General features: G+C 43.0%; 2 long non-coding RNA genes across 5 annotated transcripts in view; one reads left to right on the top strand and one right to left on the bottom strand.

Annotated features, from left to right (window-relative positions):
• LOC117877302 overlaps positions 1 to 23611 on the bottom strand; it is a 46553-nt gene that overhangs the window by 18414 nt on the left and 4528 nt on the right. For 2 of the 4 annotated variants that reach the window (XR_004645675.1, XR_004645677.1), the window contains exon 2: positions 9221 to 9305. The exons of 1 other annotated variant lie outside the window; for it this stretch is intronic. This is a non-coding gene — a long non-coding RNA (uncharacterized LOC117877302). Of the gene's footprint in view, positions 1 to 6678; positions 7196 to 9220; positions 9306 to 23611 lie in introns of those variants that run through there. One more of the 4 variants, XR_004645678.1, reaches the window with a different exon arrangement.
• LOC117877304 overlaps positions 13948 to 23611 on the top strand; it is a 30412-nt gene continuing 20748 nt past the window's right edge. Inside the window, exon 1 of the long non-coding RNA XR_004645679.1 lies at positions 13948 to 15667. This is a non-coding gene — a long non-coding RNA (uncharacterized LOC117877304). The remainder of the gene's footprint in view (positions 15668 to 23611) is intronic.

Raw genomic sequence — 23611 nt, 5'->3', positions numbered from 1 at the left:
TGGTGCACAATAGGGACTTCATCACTGAACACCCCTGTCTATGTCTGACTGTAGCTTTGTCCAGATTGGAATATCTGGACAAAGATATGGTGGGGTGTGTGTGTGTTTGAAGGGCTGAGAGCAATGGTTCCCAAACTGGGGTTCATGAAATGTTAAAGGGGGTTCTTGGGAAAAAATTCCCTAATGGAGGACAGAGCTGTCCCTAGGGACCCGGCACAGGGCCAGCAGCCCGAAGCCCCTGGACTTTCAAGAGCTAAGCAGATCAGAGCAAGCATCTCTATCACACTGAGGAGATTTAAACTTCAAGACTCCTTATAAGAAATGGAAAGGGAGGTGGATATTTTTGCTGTTTTTAAAATTAAACGCGCAGCTAGTATTGTTTTTAAAATATTATGAAGAACAAGTTTAAGCTTTGTTGTAACATGCGTTGTTTGCCTGGACTGCTCAAGACCTGAATGCTTGTGTAGGAGGAACTCTTTGAGTTGGCTTCTTAAATACCTTCATGCTGTCTCACATCTCATACTCCTTGATGAAACATAGGAGCCTTGTCTTATAACAGGCTTATTCAAAGTGATGCAAGCTACAAAAGTGAGATCTTGGAAGAATGTTGCCATTTTCATAATGTAATAAAAATATTGTAATGATAAATAATAATAATAATAAATAGTGTGTAATAAGCATGTCATAAAAACAAATTTTATATTTCCAAGATCACTGCTTTTGTAATTTATACTCAGGTAAAGGAGAAAATCCCTGGAAATATTCATTTTTAAGAGGGAGTTCGTGAGACTTGACATTTTAGTAAAAGGGGTTCACAGGTTGAGTAAATGAGAGAGACTTGGAAATTGGGGAAAGTGAGATGGGAGTCAGGGGAGATGAAGAATGAGAGGTGTGGAGGACGGTGTAGGAATTCTTTGGATTGGGAAGAGGAAGATAAGTAGATGTTCAAAAAACTGGTGACCTTAGATGTACTTTTGGCTGCTTATCCAAACAGAAGTAAAATTCTCTAACCAGTGCTGGTGGAAAAACTCATACAATTTTCATGAAAATTTCATCCCTTTCTTTCCATCTAATTTCAAATGTCACTGACATTTTGAATTTCAATTTTCAACTTGTAGCCGTAGCTTTTTGAAAAAATGGTGAAAATTTTCATGATAACACTGCTCTACAGCCAAAATGCTTCTGAAATAAATGTAGTCAAACTTTACTAATTCTGGGTCACTGAGAACGAAAATGACGCTTAAAATTGTTGATTGGCTCTAGTTTTCAAGATATGCTATTGGGTCAGTATATACGACCCTTGACTTGGGAATGGCGGAGGATAAGTGAGTTATAAAGGGAAGGGATCTCAATTTAAACCAGAAATGACTAAAATACATCTTTGACTGGATCTATGAATAAATCTATGACTGGGTTTGGACAGTACTTGCTTTTTAGGCAAAACAATGAATGATGCAATCTGAAGCTGGTATTGCGTCATACATGATATGAATTGCATCACGTTATTCCTAGAAGTCATGGATGATGCAATCATAACGAAGCTTACATCACTCTGCTGAACAAATTGCCCTATATCAGCTCTAGAAATCATACAGTGTTGTGCTCTCTTATTTGTCAGTGTTTGATTCTGCAAAGGGACACATTTCTGTTTAGTCAAAGTGAGCAGAGATGCCTCGTACTTGTGTGAACAGTGCAGATAACTTCTGCTATGTTTGTGGTGAAGTGACTTTTGCATCACAAAAGCGCAGTATAACCACTATGGTTAAGAAAGCCTATCACCTTTATTTTGGCTGCAAAATTGGAGATCAGGACAAGAGGTGGGCCCCACACATATAGTGCAACACTTGTGCAACAAATCTTCGCCAGTGGTTGAACAGGAAAAGGAAATTTATGCCTTTTGCAGTGCCAATGATTTGGAGAGAGCCAACAGATCATACCAGCAATTGTTACTTCTGCATGGTGCCTCCAGCTGGGAAAGGTGTGTCAAAGAAGAAAAAGTGGACTGTGCATTATCCAAACATTCCATCAGCTATACGCTCAGTACCCCACAGAGAAGGACTGCCGGTTCCTGATGCACCAGAATCATTCTCACTTGAGTCAGGCGAGGAAGAGGATGAAACTTCTGGTCCTGAACCATCAATGTCACAGGACCCACATTTTCTCCCATCCTCCTCCTCTGAACCACACCTCATAACACAAGGTGAACTGAATGACCTTGTCAGGGATTTGGAACTACCCAAGAGTAAGGCAGAGCTGTTGGGCTCCAGACTACAGCAGTGGAATCTCCTGGCAGGTGATGTTAGGGTTTCCATGTTCCGTGACCGTCAAAAGGCTCTTTTCCCATTCTTCTTCATGGAAGGTGATCTTATAGCCTGCAACAACATCGATGGTGTGATGGCAGCCCTCAACATCGTTCACGATCCAGATGAGTGGAGACTGTTCATTGATTCATCGAAGACGAGTCTTAAAGCCGTTTTACTGCATAATGGCAATGTTTTGCCATCAATTCCAGTTGGTCATGCAGTCCATATGAAGGAAACCTATGACAACATGAAACAACTTTTGAGGTGCATAAACTATGACTAACATCAGTGGCAGCTTTGTGGCAATTTGAAGGTTGTTGCTCTCTTGCTTGGTCTGCAGACAGGATACACAAAGTACTGCTATTTTCTCTGCGAATGGGATAGTTGTGCAAGAGATTCCCACTACATCAAGATAGATTGGCCACTCTGACAGTCATTGGAGCCTGGGAGGAAAAGTGTTCAGCATCCACCACTTGTTGAATCAAGGAAGATTTTGTTACCACCCTTACACATCAAGCTGGGTCTGATGAAGAACTTTGTCAAGGCCATTGACAAAACACAAGCAGCTCTCAAGTACCTCCATGGAAAATTTCCAAGGTTAAGTGAAGCTAAGATAAAGGAAGGTGTCTTTGTTGGTCCTCAGATTTGTGAACTTCTTCGAGATGATGCATTTGACCATGCACTGCGTGGCAAGGAAAAGACGGCATGGAAAGCCTTCCAGTTAGTGGCAATAAATTTTCTCGGAAACAAGAAGGCAGACAACTACAGGTTGTTGGTGGAAAACCTCTTCAAGGCATACAAAAGCCTTGGTTGCAACATGTCACTAAAGATACATTTTTTGCACTCTCATCTAGATTTTTTTCCTCCGAACTGCGGAGCAGTGAGCAACGAGCACGGCGAGCGATTTCACCAGGACATTTCAACAATGGAGAAACGCTATCAGGGCAAATGGAGCCCATCAATGCTTGCAGACTATTGCTGGACAGTGACAAGAGATGCTCCATTTAATGAATACAAGAGACAAGCCAAGAAGCGCCAAGTAGACACTGAATAGGACTAAACTATGTACATAATAGTTTTTTGCCTTTTGTTTCATAATACATTTTATTTATATAACCCTTTTGCTGATTTTTAAAGTGTTCCATAAACAGGACAGGTGAAATATTATCATGTAAAGCAACCATAAACACATGAAAAGACCTAGGTTTACAATTTATGAGTAAAACTCTACTATCTACACAATATACATAGACATAAAATGTAAAAACTTAAATATCTTAGAAACAATAGCCAATCAGTTGTTTTAATTGTCATATTTGAATTCAGCACATCAAAATACATAATAAATAGCACATTTTATCTCTGAAGCAGACGACTTCTCAAAAATTGTAGACCAGTGTAATTTTATTGGTTTTCCATTGACATTTAGAAATGATTAATTATGAAAATTTCACCAAATCCTATTCTGAACTTTTGTTTGTTCCGTATATCTATTTTACCACTTGAGGTATAGCGAATTCAATAGACAAAATGCTATGTCTCTTTAGCCCTAAAGAACACTATCTGCTCTTCCTTCTACTTTGCATCATACAGATCCATCTGGGACCGCCAAGATCCGTTAGAACTAGGCAAGTAAAACGTTTACCGTACCAAGGTGGAAGAGAAGAGTTAGTTTTCTACAACTGGTTGGGCCATTTGGCAACAACCAGTTAATCAAATTGTTAAATATCATGTCCTCTATAACTGAGATCCACAGCCCTCTGAATTTAATGGGAGTCTATCCACTGGCTTCAGTGGGGTTTGCATTAGGTCCTGAAAAATGTATACAATTAAAAATGCCAACTGATGGGGAAGGAGAGGCGAAAGTACAGATTGGTGGTGCTTATATTTTATTTACTTAACGTTTCCTGCATTTTGCTAACTGAGAAGAGGAACCTGGCTGCTGATCTGCAACCACAAAGGGTAATTAATCTCAGCTCTGGCTGGTTTAAATTCTGGCCAGATGAACAGGGGAGAGATTATACATGGTTCTTAATAGTGGGCACTCCCCAAACCAGCCAACAAAAATGGTTCTACTGCTACCTACTTTGCCTGGAATAAGAGGAGCAAGAAGACCCTCGATATTTTGCCAACTTCCTGAGTGGAGAAAAACTGGATTTGCTGAATTGGAACCTTTTCTACACCGTTATTGCAGTGTTTTGTCAAAAGGTCTTAGCACTTTCCCATTACTTCACATTTTTGGTACATGTTAATACCTCTGGCCTTTTTGGAAGAGTCTGATGGGCAAATGTGTTGGTCTTATTAGCAGACTTCTGTCCCTTTTCTTGTGAAGGACATCTTCATTAGAGAACTGCATGTGATGGAAATCAGCATGTTTTATGCAATTATGTGACAAATCCATTGATTAATTTTATAAGAAAGGTCTTACACTCAATCCTGGATATCACTCCACTCTCCCCTGTCCCACTGCCTACCCTTTGATTCCTCACCCCTAGTGGCAAATGCCTGAACTTTAATAGATGCAATTTACAATTGTCTCCTTGAGCTTCATATATTTCTCCATCACACCCTGAACAAATATGCTTTTTTATTTGTTCTTCTGAACCTTCTGTTGAACAATCAGTTCTCTCCCAACTGCCATGTTTCTGTTTGAATCAAGGACAGATTCTTGTGAAAATACGGGGGGAGGGGTTGTTTGGTTTTTGTTTTGTTTTTTATTTCCTAGAAATGCTGAGATTTGGCTGCCCCTGAGGACTTTCTTACTGAAGTAGGTTTTAAAGGCAGAGCTGGGTGGCCCATTCATTTTCAACTTTAACTGCTTCATTGTTTGCACTGAAAATCTACCTCTCCCTGCATCCCACCCTAGGCAAGGGGGGGAGGGAAATCCTATGCATCTCTCACTATATATGGTACACAGGGCCTGAACTAGTAACTTAGGTACAAGTGATCATCATTTGATAAAAAGTGCAAGCAAAATAAAGTCCAGACCAGTAATATATATTCTTGGTACTTTAAAAGGGCCAATTTCACAGAACTGTGAAAATAATTATCATCCAAATCATCTGGGAGGAAGAAATTAATCAGAAAAAAGTGAATGATAATTGGGAATTGTTTAAGAACACTTTACTAGATGACCAAAAAGCAACATTAAAGGAAGAAGGCCATATTGGTTAAAGAATGACCTGGTTTAGAGAGGAAGGGCTTATCTACACTACCGCGTGGGTCAATCTAAGCTATGCAGCTTCAGCTATGTGAATAGCGTGGCTGAAGTCGATGTACTTAGTCCTACTTCACTGTGCTAAGTCGACAGCTGACGCTCTCCCATTGTCTCCACTTGCACTTCTCATTCTGGTGGAGTAACGGAGTCGACAGGAGAGCGCTCAGCAGTCGATTTATCGCGTCTATCGACCCCCACTGGATCAATCGCTGCCCGTCTATCTGGCAGGTAGTGTAAACAAGCCCGAAGTAAAGGCAGCTATAAAAAATTAAAAAATAATATATATAACAAATGGAAGAAAAGGAAAGTTGATAGTAATGAATATAAATCAAAAGATAGGAGTTGTAGAAAACTGATAAAGAAAGCAAAGAGATAAAGGAGAAATCTATGCCCAGCAAAGTTCAGGATAGTAAGAAATTTTTTTAAGTTATATTAGGTAAAAAAAAACAACAACCCTGAAAATAGTCTTGGTGCGTTACTAGATGGAAATGGTAGAATTACCAATAATAATGCGGAAAAGGCAGAAATGTTCAATAAATATTTCTGTTCTGTATTTTGGAAAAAAAACAGATGATATGTCATATATAACACTCTTTCCATTCCACTTAATATCACAAAAGGATGTAAAACAGCAGCTACTTAAGTTAGACATTAAAAAATCAGCAGGTTTGGATAACTTACATCCAATGTTTTTGAAGAGTTCCCTGGACCATTAATGTTGTTTTTCAACTAGTCTTGGAACACTAGGGTAGATCCAAAAGACCGGCAGAAAGCTAATGTTGTGCCAATTTTAAAAAAAGGTAAATGGGATGACCTGGGTAATTCTAGGTCTGTCAGTCTGATATTGATCCCGGGCAATATAATGGAGCAGCTGATACAGGACTCATTTATTAAAGCATTAAAGGAGGGTAATATAATTAATGTCAATCAACATGGGTTTATGGAAAATAGACCCTGTCAAACTAATATGATATCTTTTTTTGATGAGATTACAAGTTTGGTTGATAAAGGTAAGAGTTGTTGATGTAATAGACTTCTGTGAGGCACCTGACTTTGTACCACTGGACACCTTGATTACAAAACAGTAATGATAGAAAATTAAAATGGCACACAATAAATGGAGTTTAACCTGACTAACAGATAGTTATCAAAATGTACCTGTAAATGGGGACTCATCAGCAAACAGGTATGTTTCTAGTGGGGTCTCACAGGGATTGATCTTGGCCCTATGCTATTTAACATATTAAAAACCTGGAAGAAAACAAATAATGAAGCGGAATGGTCATTGATCTGGATCGCTTGGTACACTGGGCACAAGCAAACACTATGTGTTTTAATACAGCTAAATGTAAATGTACACATATAGGAACAAAGAAAGTAGGCTATGCTTACATGTTGCGGGACTCTATCCTGGGAATCAGTGACTCTGAAAAAGATTTGGGGATTGTTGTGGATAATCAGCTGAACATGACCTCCCAGTGTGATGCTGTGGCCAAAAGGCTTATGCAATCCTTGGATAAACAGGGGAATCTTGAGTAGGAGTAAAGAGGTTATTTTACCTCTGTATTTGACACTTGTGCGACGGCTGTTGGCATATCATGTCCAACTCTGGTTTCCACAATTCAAGAAGGATGTTAATAAATTGGAGAGGATTCAGTGAAAAGCCACAAGAACGATTACAAAAGATGCTTTATATGATAGACTCAAGGAGCTGGAAGTTGAAGCTAGACAAATTCAGCCTGGAAACAAGGCATACATTTTTAATAGTGAGAATAATTAATGATGATATGTCATTGAGTAGTTGCTCTTGTTCATGCTTCTATGTTTCCCCTGCAAAAGTAACACAAAAAGAAACAAAAAACAAACAAACAAAAAAAACCCAACCCACGGTATTCTCACAGTTTTTCATAGTGTGGACCATATCATAGTGGACAGAATGTCTTATGGATACCTCCCTCCCACTTGCAATCATGTAACATCTACATGTGTACAGCATATCTCTTTATATATTAGGGCTAGACAAGAATTATTCCATGTAAGGTTTTTTTACTGGAGAATGCCAATTCATGCAAATCAAAGCTGCAGGAAAGGGGCAGTTGTGACAAATTTCCTATTTAAAAAAATTGTTGTTTTTTTAAAAGGTTCAAAATTGTTGAATGTTTCAACATTTTCTAAGCTAAAGGATTCTGGGTTTTGGGTCAAAGCGACTTTTTGGTTTAAAATTTAAGTTAATTTATATTTTTAAAAATGTAAAAAGAAAAAAAGGTAAAATGGAAATAATATGTTTCAGCTGACCTGCCCCACATTTTTTCTCAGATTTTTATTTAGTGAAAATTTGAAGATTGAACCTTTTCTTCCCAGTTCAGGATGGAAAACATTTTTGAAATCCAACAGTGTTGCCAACTCTTCTAATTTCATCCCAAGTCTCATGATATTTGGTGTTTTTCTTAAAGCCTCAATTCCTGGAACAAGATTATTACTTGAAAATCTCAGCTTTATTTAAAAAAAAAAAATTCTAGCCCTTCTGGGTACAGAACAAAGCTTGATGAAAACCCTAAACACTACAACATTAGGAGGAAAATAAAAAGGATCCTATTTTGGCATATATTTTATAATGTAATTTAGCAGGTGGTAACATGGAGGAGAATTAGAACCATGTGATGATCACCTGGTCTCAGCAGACCATCAGTGGCTCACAGACTACCCTGGGGGCATTATTGATATACAGTATTGTAGGGAGTGTGGGCTGAATGGCAGCAGTTGTTTCTCCATCTGTGGGAGAGTTCTGCCACCCCAAGTTTCACTCCATTAAGGGGGTCTTGTATGAGACTGGCAGCAGAAGTAGCTCTCCTGAGACCAAGACGTGCTGTACACATTTGCAGTGATGTTTGCGTTGGTGAGATATGCAGTCTAGAAACCTTAACTCAGCGTTAACAATGTTTTGAGGTGAGGTGCGGGAGGGAATATATAAATTCAAGAGTAAAAAGAACATATAAGATTTATTCTACCAGATCAGACTAATGGTCTGTTAGTCCAGTGTCTTTAGCAGCGGTCAGTACCTAACGTGTCTGACAAGGGTTAACGTTAGAACTGTCTAGAAGATGACAATTCCATTTTGCGGTAGCTCTGGACCTTTCTTTTCATTCCACATTGAAATGAAGCCAAGACCTTTTGAACGTTTTCATGAAAAGCAGAATTGTGTCATAACGTTTGGTTTGGGATCGAAACCAGAGTTTTTTGATTCGTGAAGAGAGGTAGTGATGTGTCTCTTTTTCTAGCTTTGTGTTAGGGCACCAGTCTGGGTGATGGAAGACCCAGGTTAAGAGCAGATTTTTTTCATTCCAGATGACCGAATGAAGCAGAGCAGAAATTTAAACCTAGGTCTCCCACATCTCAGGCCAGTGCAACTGGACTATAAAGCCTCGGGCTCACACTCCCTCTTCCTCCAAAACAACCTGCCAGAGGACAACTTCATAGAAATCAATAGATCTCCACACAAAACCACATGTAATGACAAAATGATGTTCCAACCAGCTCTAGTTAAAACTCCTCCATTTCCCACCTACTTCCTTTATCAACTCCTGCTCACACCCAACATACGCCTGTGGTCTGATTCCTCCCCCACAATATATCAGCCTTTTGGTTGAGTTCCCTGAATTGGACAGCTAGCCCTTTTCCTCTTCCCAGAAGGGATCCCTACCTTTGTTGATATTCCAGTTGCAGGACCTTGGCAGATGGGGCCCAGGCTGGCTGCAGTAGCACATCAAGTACACCATGGTGTGAACCTAATGATGCCACAAAGATGAGATTTGAAGACAGCATCTAGCCCAGGAAATCATGAATGTTAACAGGGTTTTTTGGGGTCAGAATGCACCTCGGATGAAGTATCTAAACCTTTAAATAGGTGCAAGTGCAGTATATGGGTTGGGTTGAGATTCCAGTTGTTCTTATTTTTGCCCAAATCACTATCTAGTGCTCATGTATGCATAGGTGAAAAGCTTGTGCATTTAGCCACTGCATCAACTGGCCTGCTTGTAAGAGCCATTTTGGGAAAATTATCAATGGCTATTTGAAAACTTTTCATTGAACTATACAGTCAGCTTTCTCCATCCTGGTCGCTTTATGTACATTAAACCCCGTTCTCACTCTCCTTTCTTGATGTTAAAGGAAGCACAGAACTGCCTTGCAGTCTTGTGAAGCATAAGACATTTCAGCAGATGGCACCCTTTCTATACACATTTATACCTATCCAGGTGTGTGTGTCTAACTGTGGTAAAGGTCACATTTCAGCATCATTTGGTGACAGGCCATGAATTTTAACCTGATTTTAATTAGACCGCTAACTTCCACTGCCAAAGAGAATAAATTAAACCCCAAAGCAAAATAAAAGTGTGATCGACCCAGCCCTTTAGCAACACAATGAAGTAAACTGCAGTCTCATATACTGGTCTATTTTACTATGTCTGCTAGGGATGGGCAAACTGGAAATGGAAGGCACAGACTAAAGCTGCCCACAAAAAAAACCCTTTTTGTTATTTTTTTTTTAATTATCCAAAAGTCTTTAAACCACCTACATGTTCAAGTTCTGGATGAAGGCTGGGTAGAATGAGGTCAGATCTTGGTTTTACTCCAGGGTATATACACTTAACAGAGACGCTGGAGTCGTTCTTACAGGTACTGCACCAGCACCATATATTCAGGAAGTCATCTGGAAGTGGATGGGGGCAGCCAGCACTAGGCCAAGGAGGGAAAGCAGGCTCAGCTCCAGATGTCAATGAACCTTGGTTGCTTTATGGTTTGCTCCAGGTGAAACTGATAGTTTTGGCTGAGTTTTGCTTTGCATTTTTCGAGTTTGCTTTTAAAACTAGAAATAAGCTGAACCAAAACCAAGGATCCAAGCTTCATGCCTCTTTAATGGGGAAAAACAATCTCCTGGATCCAAATACTCCAAACTGGAGGGTTCAAAATCTGTAGTGACTCAAAAATACCTTCCAAACAAGCTACCATGTAATTTGCAAGAATAACCAGAGGTTATGAGGAAATATTAAGAAAATAAACAAGAGTTTGGAAAGGGATATAAACCTTCATGCTTCAGGGCATAAGCTCAACTCTAACTTGTGGGGCTTAGGAGGAAACTGTCCTCGGGGGCAGGTCACCCCATAACTGCCAAGTGAAGGGTTTCTTACACTTTCCTGTGAATCAGCTGGTACTAGCCAGGGTCAGAGTCAGAACACTGGACTAGATGAAGCTCAGGTCTGATCCACTATGGCAAGTCCCAAGTTCCCATGTATGTGCATTAGGCTCCCAACTTACTGCATGCTCATATTATTAGCACCTTTCTCCTCCCTTTGCATGCCCCCTCTGTGTTGTCATCTCCATGTACTGTTCTTGTTTACACTATATTATAAACTATGCACTCTTAGGGGCATGGACCTATACAGGGAATAAATAATAATATAAAATAAGTCATCGTCATAAATAATAATAAATACTATAATGATACACCATTAATACATTCAATTAGTAATAAACTTTCCCGAAACTTTCAAGTATTTAGAATCAGTTTTTGGATTCAGACCATTATACACTTTTGCGCTGAAAACTCAAATCCCAAACCTAGATCAGGATCAAGGGATTTGGCTGGGGATCATCCATACTTAAAAAACCAGAGTGGGTATGGGGTTTGGAAGCCAACCCATTAAGAATGATTGAAACCCAAGAAATTGTTTGTAGGAATTCCAGCAGAGCAGAACCACCAAGTTTCCAACAGCTCTAATGCCTTTGAGGCAGCCTAACCATTTACTTCTTGTGTCACAGCATCTTGGTTAGGCTCAGGGTGGAGAACAGCTCTGTAATCCCAACTGCATTGTGGATTCTTACAGCCTCTGTGAAAACCTCACTGGTCTTTGACCTCTTTTGCCTTCTCAAAGCCTTTTAAAAATATCGTATGTATATTTATTTTTCTTGTTCTTTTTCTATACCATGTCTGTATACTTTATATGTGGGAGCCTTCGCCCCTGGGCACTGTTTGTGAATAAATTTACTTGTTTGTCTGATAACTTTTTGGCATCTAGTGTCTCCACCAAATTATCACGCAAATCACTTGCCAAAAACATCTCTGCCCATAGCCCCTCTTTAAGCCACCTTTGTGTTTCCTTTATTCTGGGGCAATGTATGGGCCTGCTTAGCCTCTAGTGTAAGTTAGTCTCAGGTATCCTCTAAATTACGCTCTGCATCCCATGAGTCCCTGTTGGCCCTAGGAAGCAAAGAATGAATGAAACGCATGGCCCTCTGGCCATGTCCCCAGTGCCAGAAGCTGGATTAGTGTAGGGAGCTCGTGCGAGCACTTCACCAGATGCGGTAGGGGATCCTCAGTGCAGGGGTTTTTCTTAAGCAGCTGTTTCTGCCCCCTTTAAGGCCCCTTTACACTGTGGCTCCTCTCTCTGCACCCTTTCCTCAGGAAACTCTACTTTTTCTTGTCTTCCTACAAATCCAGGTCCTTACTGCTACTGTGTGGATTCTGATCATGAGAGGTGCATCTGGCTATGCTTGCTATCTTCTGGTGCAGGTCGCAGGCTCTGTAGTAGCTTGCCACCAGAGGCCAATAGCAACGCTGCACTATTTGAGCCAGACCTCTGTTTTGACAATTGTGTGCATCCAAGAGTATTTCGTTTCTTTACAGAGTACCATCTACAGAGCAACTAGCTCCGCCTTTCTTTCCATCCTGGAGTAGGCATGCACTCTGAATGATAGCCTTAAGCCAGGGCATTAAATTGCTCCCAGAAGTTCAGTATCCCACAGGGTAGGGTGACCAGATAGCAAGTGTGAAAAATTGGGATGGGGGTTCGGGGTAATAGGAGCCCATATAAAAAAAAGCCCCAAATATCAGGACTGTCCCTATACAATCGGGACATCTGGTCACCCTACCACAGGGGCACACTATCTGCTATAGACCCTGCCACTTCCCACAAACCTGCCCATCAAGCCTTTTGTTTCCCTCCACCCCTTCCCCAGTCTGCTTTTCCTCTGGGAATTCATCATTGCAATTGTCTCTGTGGTCCCTGGGTATGTCAGACCATCTTTTGGGGGGCTATATGGCCATCATGCCTCTGACGAAGGCCAGCTTTTGAGTTTCTCTGCTGTACATTTCTTTAGACTAAGAGCATTGTCCAGTGTCTTTAATTTGCCAAACTGTCACCATTCATCCCTCTAGCCTGCTCCATCCCTGTACTCTTGATAGTCACTCCTTCTGTAGTCCCTTTTTCTGCACCATCCAGCTTACATGCATTACTGGATCTATCTCCTTGGACGTCAAGTTGTAGTTACCAAGGAAAGATGTACAGAACAGACTTCCCCTCTGTGCTTCACTCCCTGGGAGTAGAATAGTGTTATGGTCTGTGGCTAGTTTGTACTTCCCTATTTGGCAAATTCCCTATTGGTCAACTTTCTATGTGTGCATTTGCATTTTGCAGACTTTAGGAGTCTGGCCCGCCATTGGCTTGGCAGCACTGGCTGACTTTATCTTAAGCTAATGCTTCCTTGCCTATGTCCAGACTTCAAAAAGCCAGAGCTCTATCAGCTTTTCAGTACCAGCAATTCTTCTATATGAGCTGGAATATTGCCTGACCCTGACCCATTTACTAAAGAGCTTTGTCAAGCAGTAAAGCTTGTCAGAAAATGTACCTGTCCCCCCACCGCCATGGAAAATTTTGACAAAAATAAAAAAAATGTTTGTTTTCATAGACATTTTCATCAGACAAGTTCAACTTTTCATCAGAAAACCAAAAATTTTAATCAGAACATCAAAAATGTTTTGGTTGTGGGACAAAAACTTAAAAAAAACGTTAAAAATTTCAAGGAAGGCAGATACTTTCTGCAAAAAAAAATTCATTTGCCCCAACAGCTAATTTTCCAGCAAAAAAAGTTTCAGCGGAGACTTTATGACTAGCCCTAGCAAGTGGCTCAATTCTTCTCTTGGGATTTCTGTGTTGTTAATCCCAGCACTACCACTGGAAGGCCTTTGTGTTGGTGACCTATTCTTGGCAGGATTACCTCCAAGATGACTTTGTGCTTTCAGCTCATCTATGAGTGTGACGGGACGCACCTCCATCCCACTTGTGCAAAGGCTAACTAGCATGCCTGCACTCAGGCAGCGTCAATTAGGCATACCAGCAGAACATGGTCCACCTTGGGAAGTGGAGCTTACAAGGATGAGTCTGGCCACAGAAAGTGGGGGGAAGGGAGAGTTTTCCCAGGAGAAGGGAAGCTGCCAGAGACTGCTAGTGAGCTCCAGTAGCAAGGGGAGCTCAGCCTGAGGCAGCTGCTAACCTTTTCCTTCAACCCATTCGGTCTGGGGCAGCTTGACACTACAAGCTCAATATAAGCAAAGGCTCTGGAGGGCTGCTTCCAGCCAGCACCCTGCTGTGGGTCTTGGGAAGTGCCACCAGGGGCGCGAGACAAGGGGACTGTAAACTGGGCTCTGAAAAGGCCCAGGAGTGACCTGAACTTCTGCCAGGAACAGTCAGATTGCCCAGGAGTAAGGGGTCCCGTAGGGGCCCTGGGGCAGAAGACTCAAAAGTACTATGGCTGAGCCAGAGCTGAGGATCAGCAAGATACTCCTTGTATCATGGGGCCATCTTAACATTCCAGCCTTCTTCACCATTCCGAGCGTGATATGGTGTGAAACATCACTCCATTATTCCGTGCTTGGATGCTGGTGTTGTCCCCTGTCACCCTCTCAGATATAGTGAGGCAGCACTAACTATTGTCCTTGGCTATCAGCCAAGTCACCAGAAGTTCCTTTATCACCATGTCAGCTGATCTCAAGTCACGTGTGCCTCTCATATCCTTCTCCTATCACCTCTCAGCCTCCTTCCACCTCCTTTCCGTCTTATCCTTGTGAGAGTTGCCTTTATTCTGACTAATAGGGGGGAATGTTACAACTTGGACTCTTCCTTCTCTCCAGCACAAAGACCAGTGCGTGGCTGCTGTTGTCCTCTTCAGGGCTGGAGTATAGTGGTATTGTCACCTCAGACCTTTAGTTAGACTGTTTCATTCTTCAGTTGGCAATCACTGGTTTTACTTGGGCATGGCCTTGGCCAGTAAGTTAGTCTTTAGTCTGAATGCGTCATTGCTAGTCCCTCCAAAAGATGCATCCCATTCTTGACAAAGGCTTTCATTGCTATTGCTGCTGCAAAGTGCTCAGAAGCGTCAGAGGAACTGAAAGGCTTCAGAAGCTTGGAAGTCTGGCTGAGAGTGGACAGAGAAAAAAGATCTCTGGGAGGGAGCGAGGGAGGGAGGCAGAGAAAGATTGCTCCATAGCCAATCAGGATCAGGGCCTCATTGTGCTAGGTGCTGTTTGTGCACAGTCAGGTGACAGCCCTTACCCTGATGAGCTTACAATGTAAAGAGTCAGGACAGACTAAGGAAGTATTATTATCCCCATTTGACAGATGGGGAACTGAGGCAGTTGCCCAAGTTCAGACAGGCAATCAGTGCAGAGCCAAGACTTGAATGCAGGTTTCCAGTCCTGTGCCTTAAACAATAGACCATCCTTCCACTTCAATCCAAGCTCATTTCATAGTGCCATCTGGTCCCCAAGAAATCCTTTGGCATTTGTTACCATTTCAGATACAAAGATCTAGTGCAGGGCTTTGTTATTATCCAGGAGCGGCGTTCATTCCATCTAGCCCGAGGGGTGGGGCATTATATTGCTTCATGCTCATTAGACAGCGCCCAGTTGTGAACGTGTGAGGAGGTGGAGGATCAGATAAAGCCTGGAAACATGCCATATATGGGACATGCTCAGGAAGCCCCTGGGATCACTGGAATTAAGCTTTAACATATTCTGAGCAAATATTGTCCTAGCCTGGTTCTGAGAATTCTCTGTGTGCCTTTTCTTGTGGAATCAGAGGCATGGAGCGGGCACCCAGCCAGGGGCTCTGGCTCAATACGCTGGGGCTGGCAGCAGGCTCTTTTCAAGGATTTGGACCTATGGCTTTAGCACCCAGTATCTTCTTCTGAATTGGTCTCCAAATGTAATCCAGTCATTTGATAACAACACGGCCTCTTCGCAAGCTGCTGCCACTGCAAGGAACACCTTGAAAGCCACGTTCCTGAAAACCAACACTGCTCATAGGTGTTGCGGGTAAGAAATTACCCCCCTCTCACCACACCCATTCTTTTGGATTTGTTTTGACTCCCTAAAGTGCAGAACTTTAAAGGAAAAAAAGTGCCTTTTCCCTGCTGCTGAGCTGTATGTATTTGCTGTGGTCTGCCCACTCTATGGCATCACCATTGTCCCAGGGTGCCTGAGCCTGTTCGCGCGCCATCTCTGCTGGCCTACGGAAGTTCTAATGGCTCAGTGGTGTAGCTCCCGGAGCTGAACTCATAGGGACATACTCAGCATTGCAAAGGAGTGGGAATTAAGGTGTGTCTCTCTCCCCCCACCCTGCACGCGCACACACAGACACACACTCATAATGAATAACACTGCCAGAGAGGGCCTCTTCACCAGCTCCTCACTGGAACCCCTACTGCACGGGGAACTTCAAGATAGAATGGAGAGTATATACTGAAGGTGGAAGGGGGATGGATCAAGGGCAGAGGAGGTGTGACCATGGAAGTCTAGTGACCAGGTGATCAGGGCCGGTGCTACCATTTAGGCCAACTAGGCAGTTGCCTAGGGCGCCAAGATTTGGGGGTGCCAAAAAGCGGCGCCCCCAATTTTGTTTTTAATTTTATTTTATTTTACTTTATTTATTTATTTATTTTTACCGTGGCCGCTGCGCTGGGAGGGAGAGGGAGTCTGAACTGCTGGCAGGCAGCCCAGGGGTTCCCCTGGGTCAGCGCGCCGCCGGCAGCCCAGGCGTTCCCTTGGGTCAGAGCTGCCGCACAGCTCCCCAGGCCGGGGGGGGACCTGCCGCAGGGGGGCGCAGGGGTGCCTCAGGACGGGGGGGACCTGCCGCACGGCTCCCTGGGCTGGGGGGGAACCTGCCGCAGGGGGGCGCCTCAGAGCAGGGGGGGACACCTCAGGGTGGGGGGGCGGGAAGCTGCCGCAGGGCTGGGGGGGTGCGCAAGGTGGAAGTTTCGCCTAGGGCACAAAACTTCCTTGCACCGGCCCTGCAGGTGATTGTTGGTTACAGCAACAAAGAAGGGAGGGTAGTCATGAGCACAAGTTAGGGAAGCCTCTGGCTGCTGCTGAATAGAGAAAGCGCAAAGCCTTCTATCTCGGTCCCTGCACTGGCCATAATGCTATATAACTCATGGATCAGTATGTGTTATATGTTCCCATCTGTCCCTGATCCACAGAGAATGGGACTCTATTAAAACTCTCAGTAAAAGAGGCTGTCTCTTTAGCTGAAGCCATAGATGCATGTTTTTTTAGCCCTGGAGGTCCCCAGTTCAATTCCTCGTGTCTGCCATAGGAAGATTTTCCTCTCCATGTCTTGGAGGCACTCAGCTACTGCATCATCTCCTTCCTCCTGCCTCTTCGCTGGCTGGTGACATGGGGACGACTCAGGTGGTAGAATATGAAGTGAGACCAGCAGGAGGAGCTGGTGACCGACTGGGGAGTTTCTAGGGTTCTAAGTCTTTCCTCCAGTAGGTGGAGCAGCACTGGCAACTGGTGTGAAAAGAATTGTCCAAGCTGGGCGATCCCTTTCTGCCTCCTTGTGCAGGAAGATTTCTTCTCTCGCTGGTTCTCCCTGTCCTTCAGGGGGGCAAAAGAGGCTGGGGTTCTCAGTCTTCTACAACCAGGACATCTTTTACATAAAGGATCTGCTTCCTGCCAGCACCCCTGAGATCTGGCCAGGCCTCATCTCCCACTTGGCAAGGTGGGAAGGGCAGGGCAGTTGTGACCTCCAGGCAGAGAACATCTGTTTCCCTCTCAAATATTTTCATTCTTTGTTCCCCTGCTCCTTCTGTTTATTTCTATGACTGTGTGCAATGAGATCATCACAACAAAATTAAACCTTTGAAAATAGATTTGTTTAATTTCAGTTTTGAAAAACTGGTCCAAAATGTCCTTTTGATTGGGTGCCATCTGTTTGCTGCTGTTGTCTGAAAAAGGGTGTCTTATTATGTCAAATTGGACCATTTAATTGCACATAAGATTGAATAAGTACTATTTTCAAGTGACTCCCTTGAAATTTAAAAAAAAATATGTTTTGAAAATTCTTTCTGGGAATACTGAGGGGGTTGGATTTTTTGCCACCAACAGATGCAAAATCTTGAAATTTGATTTGGAAACTGCCATTTGCTAAAAATGCCATTAAAATAGCCTGCAGCAGAATTGCAAGAAATAATTGTAAGGAAAGATCATGAAGGAAGAACATTGCCATGTTCACACAGCCTTACTTATTTTTCCCAAGTGAGGGTGCTTTGGTAGGTATTATTACATCATAAACAGGCTGAAGAATAGAACTGGTTGAACTCTGCAAAAATAGTGATGACCAATATCTCTTCAAATTCCAAACTCCACTTCCAGTCAGAGATGTTAAGAGCCATGAATATTCACTCTAGGGAAACATTCTTCACATAAAATGGGTTTTGTTTGAAAAATGTTTGGGGAATAGTGGTTCTTTAGTCTAATGCCTCTATTCTGTGGGAATAAAGGTACTTTGTAGAGGAGAGCGACACAGGACCAGGTATGCTGGTTCCCCTTACACTCGGGGAACCCCCAACTAGCGGTTTAGGTCTGCTCTAGGGCCCAAAGCAGAACAAAGGGGACATGGTGGGGCTCAGAATGGAACCCCATGCTTAAAGACTATACAGTACCCTAGGAGACTGTGGAAAGTGTCTGAGGCTGAGAACCAGAAGAGGCCATGGGAGCTAGTGGACTTCGGAGGTGATATGGCAGGCTTTGTGGATTGGTGAGTTAAGGCCAAAGAGTTTTATTTTTGAGGATGGTACGGGGGTGGAATAGCTGTGAGAACAATTTTGCTGCTGACTGGTCTAAGGAATGTGTCCAAACAGCTTTAGATGCATTCTCCTGAGCATGCTAATTATATTCACTGTCTGTTCTAATTGGTCCGACATTGAGTTAACGGGGACCATTCGTTCCCATGGGATGTACGCTACAGTAATTCAGAATGGCTTGTAGACTGTTGATTGCAAGAAAAGCTTTGTTAATCATTGTCCCCGGTCTGTGTCCTTTCTCACAATCTCATGCAGAGTATCCAGAGGAGGAGTGGAGTTTGATATAAGTCACAGTGGCACGCCATGGGCTGGATAACTTTCTCCCTTGGCAACAGATGAATGGCAGGGCCTTCCCGGCACAAATAACCAGCACAACATGGTGGGCAAAAATGGTGAGGAAGGTTGGTCTTGTGGTTAAGTTGTCAGCCTGGGCCTGGAGAGATTGAGCCTCAATTCCTGGCTCTGCCCTAATCTACCTGTGTGAACTTGGGCAAGTCACATGGAGCCAGTCAGCTACCCTGCACCCAGGAGATGGGGTCAGGTGTTCAAAAGAACTCAGTTCCCATTCAGCCACCAAAAAAATTGGCAACATTTTCCAAAAAGTGCTGCAACTCCCTTTGTGACACTCATGGCCAGGTTTTCAGAGTTCAGCACCCAGCGCTCATTTAGTTTGGTGCCTAGTTGGGAAAGGGGCTCTTTTGAAAATCTGTCCCTTGATTTTTCTGTGCTTCTGTTCCCCCTCTGTAATAGGGCTAATAAATCCTTCCTTTCTCTCACATTTTGTCTGTCTTGTTTACTTAGATTGTAAGCTTCTTGGGACAAACTGACATTTTCTGTAGGGTAAATACCGTGCTTAGTACAACAGGGCCCTGATAGTGGTGGAAATCTCTATGCCCCACTGCAATACAAATATGAATAATAATAAGTGCATGGAAGCAGGGAGTGGGGGCAGTGGAAGGTCCATAAGCTGATCCATGCAAAACCATTACACCTTCTACATTTTTAGCTCAAGACAAAAACAAGAAGGTTTTTTTCTTTGCAAAGAACATATGTGAAAAAAATTTTCATCCCCCATTAGCGAAACCAGTAGGAGGTGGGAATGTTTTCACATAGCTCTGTCCACTAATAGTTGTCTTCTGTGTTAACTACATGCTCCCACCAGTTGAGTCAAGTATATAAAATATCCCACTGGCATGCAGCTGAGATCCCACTGAGGGACCATCTTCTTCTCTTGTGCTGGTTTGTCAAAGAGCAGGCAAACAGCAGCTCAAGTTATTGCACGGTGGTCAGTGTTAGTGTGATAAAATAAGGATTTAATCCAAGTTTAGGTTAATGTTCTCTTTAAAATGTTGAAGACTAAGGAAAGCAGAGCAGGGGGAGGGCCAGGGAAGAATTTTCAGATGTTTTTAATTACCCTAGGAAAAGAGGGAGGGCATCTGGTCTAGAGGTTAGCGCAGGGGAAGAGGAATGAGTTTGACTATACAGTGCTTACCTGCCTTTGAATGAAGCACACTTCAAAAGTGAGCGGTGTTGCTATTTTAGGAAAAGTTTATGCCAATGGCATGATCATTGACAATCACGTTATAGGGATACATGATCAAATAATAAACATTTCGATGGCTTTTTACATTTTAAAGACACTATACAACTACTGGCCAATTAAGCTTCACAATGGGCCTGATTCTCAGGTACTCGAAGGCCCCTTTACATGGCTTGAGTGGTGCAAAAGGACCTTAAATTGGGGGTAAACCTTAGTGTAGCACATTGATATCCAAAGGCTCTGTCTGGCCATGTGTTATTACCCAGGTGTGGAAATTCCGGCATAGACCAGTGGCCTGATTTTCAGAGGTGCTGAGCTATCCATGTTTCTTTCTTCTTTCCCCACATTGTCTCAGCTCACCTCCTCTTATTATTCTTCTCCATCTCTTTCATCTATCCTTCCGTCCCTACCTCTCATTCTCCTCTCCTCCACCTTAATAATACTTACTCCAATACGTTTCAAAGAACTATGCAAACCTTAACTGAAGAACCCTCCCAGCACCTTGTTGAGGTGTATAGTTTATCCTCATTTTACAACAGAAGATATGGAGACACAGAATCAAAAGACTTGCCTAAGGCCACAGAGGAGATCAGTGGCAGAGCTAGAATTAAAACTCAGGCGTATTTGACTAAGTGTCCCAAAACCAGACCAATGCACAACACATGATAAAGCTTTGGTTATAGGATGTGGCACAAAGAATATCAGGAAGAGTTGTTACATACTTTGTGTAACCCACAAGGATTATTGCCCTCTAGTAGCAGGTCCACATAAAAGGCTAATGAGTCCATTATAGGTGCCTATAATGGGATGTGTTTCTTTAGCTCAACTGATAGAGGCTCATCCTTTTGGTGCTGAAGGTCCTGCTTTCATATTCCAGGGATAGCCCAAGAAGTGCTGGTTGCACATGCTCCTGAAAGGTCAGTTTTTAAAATGTTACTGTTCAGCAACGGCACTTATGTTTAAAGATACTACAATTCCAAAAGACCAATCATGTCCCCATCAGGTTTCTTTGGCTCCCTTCTCCTTGCTCCATTCTGCCTCCCTTGTTATTTTCTTTCCCATCCACTTTACTCCTTCTCTCATTAATGATCCCCCAACCACCTCACTCCATTCTCCTTCCTCCACCCCTCCTCACCAGTTGTCCCAATCAGCACAAGAGGTAGCTATGTGCCTTCTAGCCTGCTCTTATCTAGTCACAGCATGTTCCCCTAAGGGAATTTTTGGCTTGGGATTTTGTGTGTGTGTATGTTTTTATATGCTTTATTTTTATCAGAGAGGGGATAGAGAGTACATAATGTCTTCAGGCCATGAGATTACATAGCAGATAAGGGAGAGGCAGATGTAATACAATCACTCCAGGCCATGAAGTTTATGTTGCTAACATCGAAAGCACTTGGAATGTAACAGGTAAAATTGCTTCCAACCCCTATGCAAGCACCTGATTTGTGTCAACAGATCCAAATTGAGATTTCAATGTTAATGTGCTGGCAGCTAGGAGTAAAATCCATGGCTTTCCCTCAATTTCTGTTCCTCGCCTGCTTTCTTGTTTCACTTGTCCTCCATTCTTTTCTGACTCTTCTCTATCTGCTCCTCCTTCTCTCTTCACCTTTTATCTCTCCATCTCTGATTTGAAGGTATGGTTCTGTACTTGGATTCTCAACCTCTCAACTCAATTGTAATTTCCTCAGGGCAAGAATTTACTTGACTTCTATAAAGTGCCAGGCATGCCTATGGCACTATAAAAATAGTAATGCTATAGCAAAAATAGCAGGCCCATGTTGAGGCCAAGAACTTTGCTAGATTCAAAAAGGGACTGGACATTTATATGAGTAACAAATATATCCAGATTTATATAGTGTGATAGACCCAGACCAGTTGGGAACAGCAGAGTAGTAGAAGGGAGATATGCTGGCCACTGGATACGCAGTTTTCTGTTCCCTGAGTGACCAGAGCAGGGGCTGCTCCAGGCTAATGAGAACACCTGACTCCAATTAACCTGCTAAGAGTCAGGTGAGGCAGTTAAGCGCCTGACTCTAATTAAGGTCCCTCTGATGCTATAAAAGGGCTCACTCCAGTCAGGCCAGAGAGGAAGTGTGTGAGAGGAACTGGGAGCAAGAGGTGTGCAAGAAGCTGAGAGTGACTAGGTGTACTGCTGGAGGACTGAGAAGTACAAGCATTATCAGACATCAGGAGGAAGGTCTGGTGGTGAGGACAAAGAAGGTGTTGGGAGGAGGCCACGGGAAAGTAGCCCAGGGAGTTGTAGCTGTTGTGCAACTGTACCAGGAGGCACTCTAGACAGCTTCAGTCCACAGGGCCCTGGGCTGGAACCCGGAGTAGAGGGCGGGCCCGGGTTCCCCCCAAACCTCCCAACTCCTAATCAAACACAGGAGGAGTTGACCTGGACAGTAGCTTCTACTAGAGGGGAAAGTCTCTGGACTGTTTCCCAACCCACAGGGTAAATCTGTGAGGCGAGCAAATCTGCCAATAAGCGCAGGACCCACCAAGGTAGAGGAGGAACTTTGTCACAATAGTTAATGCTAACAATATTTTTAGAAAGAGATTAATAAAAGCCTCTCATGCCATAGGGTTTAAGACTATCTCTAGCTATTAGAAATTAGGATTATTCCACATCTGCTCAGTGTAGAGGCTTCATCAACCTTCCTGTGAAGCATCTGGTGCCAGCCAGTGTCAGAGACAGGTTATTGGACTAGCTGGACCCTGGGTCTGATGCAGTGTGGCCATTCCAATGTTTCTGTGTTCCTAGAAATAACGTGCTTACATCTGTGACAAAATTCTGTGTGTTTTAAATTTTATCCCAGGTCTCCAGCAAGTGGGCAGACCAGCAGAGGTTCAATAAGTTCTCATGGGTTAAGGATTACTATGTTTCCCAAATATTGTGAGATGACAGATTAAATGGGGCAGTCCAGAGTACTCCAAACAGGGTGTGCAGAGTCGTGGACATTCCCTAAACATGATATCACACCAGCACAATGTCATCTCTCATTGTGTTGTTAAGATTGCTTTGCTTTGTGAAGCAAAATCATGATGGTGCGAGGATGAGTTTGTTTTCTTGTGTCAAACATAAAAATGGCCCTTACTACTTCCCGTCATCTAAACTAAGTTGGTAGGTCTAATATTCTTCTAAGCATGCCAGATTTTACAGTGGCTCTGACAGGACCTGATGTAGTGCCCCTTGAAGCCCTTTTGATCAGGCTGACAAGGAGAAATTGTGGTTCTACTCCACCAATATACATCAATGTAGTGATCAAATCTGACTGGTGTAGTAGAGATAAAGTCGCTGTAACCAAACAATGTCACAGGATCAGTGTGTCTCAGTTGAAAAATATTGTCTTATCTCAGAGTCCTGTGGCACCTTTAAGACTAACAGATGTATTGGAGCATAAGCTTTCGTGGGTGAATACCCACTTGGTCAGACGCATGTAATGGAAATTTCCAGAGGCAGGTATAAATATGCAGGCAAGAATCAGTCTGGAGATAACGAGGTTAGTTCAATCAGGGAGAGTGAGGTCCTCTGCTAGCAGTTGAGGTGTAAACACCAAGGGAGGAGAAACTGCTTATTTCCTTGTGTGGATATCGTAGTTTTGAGAATGCTTAGTGAAGATCTTGTAGGTG

Source organism: Trachemys scripta, chromosome 4, assembly GCF_013100865.1.
Source record: "Trachemys scripta elegans isolate TJP31775 chromosome 4, CAS_Tse_1.0, whole genome shotgun sequence".
NCBI lineage: Eukaryota > Metazoa > Chordata > Testudines > Emydidae > Trachemys > Trachemys scripta.
Note: the sequence above shows the minus strand (reverse complement) of the source record. Positions and strands in the feature narration are given on the sequence as shown.